The sequence below is a fragment of the Carlito syrichta genome, unplaced genomic scaffold (assembly GCF_000164805.1).
Source record: "Carlito syrichta isolate Samal-C Ts95f unplaced genomic scaffold, Tarsius_syrichta-2.0.1 Scaffold154564, whole genome shotgun sequence".
NCBI classification, from domain to species: domain Eukaryota; kingdom Metazoa; phylum Chordata; class Mammalia; order Primates; family Tarsiidae; genus Carlito; species Carlito syrichta.
Window position 1 is genome coordinate 97,068 of NW_007098660.1, and position 8,350 is coordinate 105,417.

Sequence of the window (8,350 nt, forward strand, 5' to 3'; positions counted from 1 at the left end):
GTGTGTGTGTGTGTGTGTGTGTGTGTGTGTGTGTATGTGTGTGTGTGTGCGCGCGCGCGCACGTGTCCATTTAGATAGATAGTGTCTCACTCTGTTGCCCAGGTTGGAGTGTAGTGACTGAATCATAGCTCACTGCAGCCTCTAATTTCTGGGCTGAAGTGAGCCTCCTGCCTCAGCCTCCCAAGTAGCTGGAACTACAGGTGTGCACCACCACACCCGGCCTTAGTGTTTGTTTTCTTCGGGCCAACAACTGTGCTGAGAGCTCTTCATGAAGCATCTCATGTAATCCTTAAGGAAAGACTGGGAGTTTGGTCTTACTATCATTCCCAATTTGCTGAAGAGGAAACAGGCTTGCAGTGGTTAGATATACCTTTAGCCACCCAGATGGGACATGACAGAGCTGGGACTCCTTCCTGGCAGCCAGTGCAACTCCTGAGTCCGAGTTCTCACCAGTAGACGTCTCCCGTGCCAACCCCATCTCTCAGGGCCCATCCGCTTGGGACCCTCAGGAAGGGGCATATCAGAGGGACTCAAAACAGCCATTTTCAGTAAAGTGTCTTTGGAGAGAAGCGCTTTAGGTAGAATTGTCCCTTCCAGACCCCCATAACGTCCATCCCTCACCTTTAGAATAGATGGGTGGCCCCCTTACCGTCTACCCACCCACCCCCTCCCCAAGTGCCATTTTTTTTGAGTTGGAGTCTCTGTCACCCAGGTTGGGGTGCAATGGCATGCTCACGGCCACTGCAGCCTCGACTTGCTGGGCTCAGGTGATCCTCCCACTTCAGCCTTCCAGGTAGTCGGAACTACAGGCCCGCACCACCACGTCTGGCTAATTTTGAGTTGGAGCCTCACTCTGTCTCCCAGGCTGGAGTGCAGTGGCACATTTATGGCCACCATAGCCTTGATCTGCTGAGCTCGGGCGATCCTTCCACCTCAGCCTTCCAAGTAGCTGTAACCACAGGTGCGTGCCACCATGCCCAGCTAATTTTTTGATTTACTGTAGAGACAAGGTCTCGCTAAGTTGCCCAGGCTGGTCTTGAGCCCCTGGACTCAGGCAGTCCTCTTGCCTCAACCTCCCAAAGGGCTGGGATTATAGGCATGAGCCACTGTGCCCAGCTTCCTAAGACGCATTAAAAAAAAAAGATGTTTTAAGTCAGAATCTCACTCTGTTGCCCAGACTGGAGTTCAGTGGCACACTCCTAGCCACCGCAGCCTCAACCTGCTGTGCTCAGGTGATCTTTCTGCCTCAGCCTTCTGAGCAGCTAGAACTACAGGTGCACACCACCACACCCTGCTAATCTTTTGATTTATTGCAGAGACAAAGCTGGTCTCGAACCTTGGGCTCAGGTCATCCTCTTGCCTCCACTTCCCAAAGTGCTGGGGTTATACACCTGTCCCTAAGAGCCATATCTTTCCTCAGAGCCCAGAAGCTTCCCAAAAACATTCAGAATTTAGAGGGATGACACACGGAGGCCACACAGCACCTGCCACACAACCAGCCCTCATGAAATGGTAGTCCTCCCTCCTGACAAGCCCACACTGGCTCCCAGACTCAGACAATAATGAAAAGAGCTACCATATATTGAATATTTACTATATGGCAGGCATCTGCTAGGGGCTCACATATATCAGCTCACTGATACCCCGTTTAAAAATGAGTATAGTTGGCCGGGCGCAGTGACTCAGCCTGTCAGCCCAGCACTTTGGGAGGCCGAGGTGAGAGGATTGCCTGGGCCTGGGGGTTTGAGATCAGACCATGCACCTTGGTGAGACCTCATCTCTACAATAAATCACAAAAACTAGCCGGGCATGGTGGCGTGCGTCTGTAGTTCCGACTACTTGGAAGGCTGAGGGGGAAGGATCGCCAGAGCCCAGCAGGTCGAGGCTGCGGTGGCCGTGAGCATGCCACTTCATGCCGCTGCATGCGACAGAGTGAGACTCCAACTCAAAAAAAAATTTTTTTAAATTAGTAGCCGGGCTCGGTGGCTCAGCCTGTAATCCTGCGCCTTTGGGAGGCTGAGGTGAGTGGATTGCCTGAGCCTGCGGGTTCGAGACCCGCCTGGGCAGCGAGACCTCATCTCTACAATAAATCAAAAAATCAGCCGGGCGTGGTAGCGCATACCTGTAATTCCGGCTACTTGGAAGGCTGAGGCGGAAGGATCGTCAGAGCCCAGCAGGTCGAGGCTGTGGTGGCCGGGAGCAGCTACTGTACTCCAGTCTGGGCGACAGAGTGAGACTCCTACTCAAAAAAAAAAAAAAAGAGTAAAGCCAGGTGTGGTAGCATTACCTGTAGTCACCTCCCCTCTCCCTCTCTCTCCTCCTCTTCCCTCTCTTTTCCCCCTTCCTCTCTACTCAGGAGACTGAGACGAGAGAATGCTTTGAGGCCAGGAGTTCAAGACCAGCCTGGGTAACATAGCAAACCTGTCTCAAAAACAAAACAAAACAATGAGAAAACAGAGGTATAAATAAGTTGAAGAATCTTCCCAATTCACATAGCTGGTGCACGATGCAGCCATTGGAATCCAACCCTGGAAAACAACCAGAGATCCACGTGCCTCCTGAGACATAGCTGTTATTACACAGGCCACTGCCGCCATGTCCAGCCGATCCCTTAAAAAGGCATCAGGAGGCTGGGCGTGCTGGCCTATAATCTCAGCAGTTTGGGAGGCTGAGGCGAGAGAATCACTTGAGCCCAGGAGTTCAAGGCCAGCCTGGGCAACCTAGCTAGACCACTATCTCTAAAACACACACACACACACACACACACACACACACACACACACACATGCAAATTAGCCATGCATGGTGGTATGCACCTGTAGTCCCCGCCACTTGGGACACTGAGGTGGGGGGATCCCTTGAGCCCAGGAGGTCGAGGTTGTGGTAAGCCGGTATCACACCACACTCCAGTCTGGGTGACAGTGAGACTCCAATTAAAAAAAAGGCGGCCGGGCTCGGTGGCTCAGCTTGTCATCCCAGCACTTTGGGAGGCCGAGGAAAGTGGATTGCCTGAGTCTGCGGGTTTGAAACCAGCCCAGGCAACTTGGTGAGATCTCGTCTCTACAATAAATCAAAAATTAGCAGAGCGTGGTAACGTACACCTAGTTCCAGCTACATGGAAGGTTGAGGCAGAAGGATTGCCAGAGCCCAGCAGGGCAACACTGGGGTGACCGTGAGCATGCCACTGCACTCCAGCCTGGGCAATGGAGTAAGACTCCAACTCAAAAAAAGAAAAAAGGCAGCAGGAACCCCAAGTTCAAGTCCTGGTTCTGCTGTTGACTGACTGTGGAATTTTGGCCAAGTCCCCTGCTTTCACTAGGTCTCAAGAACCCAAAAACCTCAAAAACATTGAGCAATCTGAAGAGTCCCTGGGGTCTGGGTTCTATGGCTCCTGCTTGTCGCATTTCAGCAAACCTCCACATTGCCCTCAGGCCCCCAGCAACCCACCTTCAGGACATTTATGGGACCCGCCCCCAGTTACTCTCCCCAGGAGTATTTCGTAGGTTTTGGATCAGGCAGGCTTGCGTCCAATCCTGGCATCTTACTCACCAGGTGAGCTGAGTCTAGTTGTTTCATCTTTCAGAGACTCAGTTTCCCCTTTGCAGGGCCTCTGGGAGGATGACATGACACAGCAGTGTACAGCACAAGGTGAAGGGTGAACACTCTCCCGACATCTCTCCATGCAGCTAATCAGCAAAATTCAGAACCCTCTGTGTGCCCGGCCCGACAAGAAAAGGTCGTGCCTCCCTGGGAGGCCAGTGAGATGGGCCGTAGGCAAGTCTACAAATCCACCGAGAAGATTGTTCTAGGCTTTGACGAGTACCAGAAAAGAAACACACAGGTGATATGAACCAGAGGGCTGGGGATGACTGTTTTAGAGAACCCGCAGGAACCTGGGCACGACGGGTCATGAACTTGGCAGAAGAGCAAAGAAACAATCTCAGCATCTCTGAGGCACAGAGGACCTTGTGGGCTCGGGTGAGCAGAGGGAAGCCACTGCAGGTTTCGTGAGCAGGAAAGGATCACAGTGGGATTAGGTTTTAAAAGGTGACCAGAGGGCCTGGTGCGGTGGCTCAAGCCTGTAATTCCAGCACTTTGGAAGGCCGAGGCGAGAGGATTGCCTGAGCCTGCAGATTCAAGACCAGCCCGGGCAACATGGTAAGATCTTACCTCTACAAAAAAAAAAAAAAATCAACAAATTAGCTGTGCATGGTAGTGCGCACCTGTAGTTCCAGCTACTTGGAAGACTGAGGCGGAAGGATCGGAGGAGCCCGGCAGGTTGAAACTGAGGTGGCCATGAGCGTGCCCCTGCACTCCAGCCTGGGTGATGGAGTGAGATTCCAACTAAAAAATAAAAATAAAATAAAAATAAATAAAAGGCAACCAGAGGCTGAGCACAGTGGCCCACCCCTGTAATCCCAGCATTTTGGGAGGTTGAGTCAGGAGGATTGCTTGAACCCAGGAATTCAAGACCAGCCTGGGCAACACAGCAAGACCTCATCTCTGCAAAAAATTAAAAAATTATAAAATTAGGTGGGCATGGTGATGTGGGCCTGTAGTCCCAGGGAGGCTGAACCCAGGAAACCGAGGCCACGGTGAACTGTGATTCCAGCCACTGCATTCCAGCCTGGGCGACAGAAGGAGACCCCAACTCTAAAAAATAAAAGGCAACCAGGTGGAGGAGGGACAGGAATGGCACAGTAGCAGTGAGAAGACCTCTCACCGGCAGGAACAATCTGGAATGATCGGGAAAGTCATGCTCTCCTTGGACTTACAGGAGACCTCACAGCATGCAGGGATAAGTGTAAGAGGGCAGATTCGAGGCAAATGAAGCGTCACGTGTGATGATAGGATTAGACAAGGTGTGCAGGGCACGGGTGCCACACGCGCTGCACTGTGTCCATTTGCCCGGCAGACCCACTCTGCATTCTCATTCTCCCTGCTGCCTGCCCAGAGGCTGGCCTTCATAGACTGTGTCCCAGGTTCCTCGGCCTGCAGGCTTCCTCCCGGGCTCAGACCAGGGAGGCCCGGCTGGAGACTGTCGCCAAGAGGAGACCAGGGTAATATTTGTTCCCAAGCCCTTTTCTTGCAGGCCGCAGAGGGACAGGTGCTGTCGGTCTCTGCTGAAGGCCACTGATTGTGTCCAGCGGCGGCGGGGGGGAGGGTTGACACATGGTTGCCGTCCCGGGTGGTTCTGGCCATTTTCTGCTAAGCCCTGAGAGCTTAAGGAATTTGGTGAGAACAACATGTGTTTGTTGAGCATTATTACCGGGCCCACCCAGCGTTTGTTGAACGTTATTACCAGGCCCAGTGCTTTCTTTCTTTCTTTTTTTTTTTTTTGAGTTGGAGTCTCCCTCTGTCACCCAGGCTGGAGCGCAGTGGCACACTCCTGCAGCCTCGCCCTGCTGGGCTCAGGGGATCCTTCCACTTCAGCCTTTCAAGTAGCTGGAACTGTAGGCGTGCACCACCACGCCCAGCTGAGTTTTTTGATTTATTGTAGAGACAAGGTCTCACCATGTTGCCCAGGCTGGTCTCGAACCCATGGGCTCAGGCAATCCTCTCACCTCCGCCTCCCTAAGTGCTGGGATTACAGGCGTGAGCCACTGCACTCAGCTAAGTGCCCGGCACTTTCATTGCTCTTTGTCACTGAGTCCCTTCAGCAGACCCTGAACAAGGACTGTCATTCCCCCGGCCTCCCCCGGCCTATTTTCAGCAGCCTCAGACACTGCTGGCCACACCCACTGCCCAAAACACTGGCTTCTGCTGGCTCTTCCTGCAGCAGGCCCTGGTTTCCCTCCTGGGTCTTCTGTCTGACTCCGCCTTCTCTCCCCAACCTGGGAATGGTGGCCTCCCTGGTTCACCCCCAGCCCTCTTCTTTCCCTAGTGAACCCATCCTTTCCCACCATCGTAAACACCCTGAGCCTGGGTACCCAGGCCACACGTCCTGTCTGAGCTCCCCACCCTAAGACCCACGAGGATCTCAAACTCAGCAAGTCCCAAACAAAGCTGCAGACCCTTCCCTGGCGTTCCTCTCCTTGTCCTCATCCACGCAAGGCTCAGCCAGAAACCTGGGAGACAATCATGGCACCCCCTCCACACCCTGACTTCAGTCTCCCAATTCCATCTCCTAAATACATCTCCACTGGCCCAAGCGTTATCGTCTTTCCTGGCATGGGGGACGTGGTGCGCCCCTCCCTTGCCCTGATGCGATCCCACTGCCACAAAAATAAAATCCAAGGCCGGGCACAGTGGCTCACACCTGTAATCCCAGCACTTCGGGAGGCCAAGGCAGGAGGGTTGCCTGAGCCCAGGGGTTTGAGACCAGCCTGGACAACATGGCAAGATCTTGTCACTACAAAGAATCAAAACATTAGCTGAGCATGGTGGGATGTGCACCTGATTCTAGTTACTTGGGAGTCTGAGGCGGAAGGATCGCCTGAGTCCAGCAGGTGGGGGCTCAGTCGCCGTGAGCATGCCACTGCAATCCCCAACCCTGCACACCCTTTAATTACAGCCTTCAAGGCCTCCTCTTCCAAGTTTCCCTCAGGTCAGATGCCTGCCGATGCCGCTAACTCCACTCAACCTCCAGCTTCCGGTGGAGAAGTTCCCTTTGTCAGAGGGGCTTCCTGGACCCCGGGTCCCACCACCGCTCCTGCCACCTGTTCCCAGCTCTTCTCTGTCACAGCCCTGACCTCAGTTGTAGCCTGGGTTATGTGAGAATTGATTTTCCCTGTGTCCATCTCCCCTGGTATGGAAATTCCAGGAGGGCAGGACTGGTTCTATTTGTGGGCAAGAGCCTAGCATGTAGTAGGGTCTCAGTGAGTTGACTAGATCCCCATTTTTTTTTTTTTTTGAATTGGAGTCTCACTCTGTCGCCCAGACTGGAGTGCAGTGGCACGCTCTCAGTCACTCGCAGCCTCGACCTGCTGAGCTCTGGCGATCCTTCCGCCTCAGCCTTCCAAGTAGCCGGAATTACAGGCGTGCACTACCATGCCTGGCTCATTTTTTTGGGTTTATTGTAGAGACAAGATCTCGCCAAGTTGCCCGGGTGGGTCTTGAACCCGCGGGCTCAGGCAATCCACTCGCCTCGGCCTCCCAAAGTGCTGGGATGACAGACTGAGCCACCAAGCCCGGCCAGATCCCCATTTCACAGGCGAGAAAACTGAGGCTTAGAGAGATTAAGGCTCCAACCCCGGGCTGTTTGACAGTGCTGGGTGAACCACAGCCAGCTCTAGGCAGGGGAGGGTCAGGTTCAGATGAGAAGGTGGAAAAAATGAACAGAAAATGCTCAGCCCATGCCTGGCAGGTGGTGAGCACTTGGTATTATTCTCTCGTATCTGGACCCAATCTCCAGAGGGAATGTGGGGGCTTGCCCTCACCCCTCTGCCTGGATTCCAACAGCAGGGATCCCAGGTGACATGGGGATTGTCCCCTCCCAGCTCTGCAAAACCAGGCTCTACCAAACAGGGCCCGAGGACCCACGAAAGTGTCTCCCGGAGTTCCTCCAAAGTCACGCCAATAAACTCACCCTCAAGGAAAAATGGCGAGGTCCTTGAACAGGTGTGCCTGAAAGTAAGTCCCTGAGCCCCGCCCCTCATCAGAGGTCCCTTCCGGAGAGGGTTTGGTGCTGCCTTGACTTGGCAGTGTTCTTACTCAAATGTGCCCTGGTCATCCCCACCCCTTGCTGAGTTCTGTGAGTCAGAGGCTGAGCCCCGGGGTCTCCTGGCGGGCCCTGTGGTGTGGCCAGGGCCCCCGGACACAGCGGTCTTCTTCCAGGCCAGCGGACAAGCCTGGCCCTCTGCAGCCTCCACCCAACTCAAGACCCCTCCCTGGCCGCTGCCAACCCCTGCCCTGGGGCCCTGCTGTGCCCCTCCGCAGGCCCTGGGCCCTCAAAGGCGCCCCCCTCCTCCCGGCTGTTAGCCTGGGAAGGGGGCCAGGCCCTGAGCTCAGACCTTGGCGATTCCAGAGTGTCTGGGGCCCAGAGCCAGCCCCGCCAGCCTGGCCAGACAAGGGGAGCGGGGGGAGGTGGCAGGGTGGGCACCGGGAAGCCATTTAGAGGGGGCTGGCAGGGAAGCTGGGTTTGTAGCTTTGTTCTTTCGGCTCCTTCTTGGACCCCACGGGCTTCTTCCTGGGACCTCACTGGCCAAAGGGCGCCCTGCCCCCACCCTTGGTCCTCTCCTCGGAGGGCAGTGGACCAGTACGAAGAAGCGACTCTGGGGCTGTGAGACCCCCACACGTGCCAGGGAGTCTGGGGCAGAGGTGGAAGGCCTGGGTGCCAGCCCCGCCGGGCCTCCACCTCGGTGTGCCCCTGGGGAAGGCCCGCCTTCCTCCCTGGGCCTCGGTTTCCCGC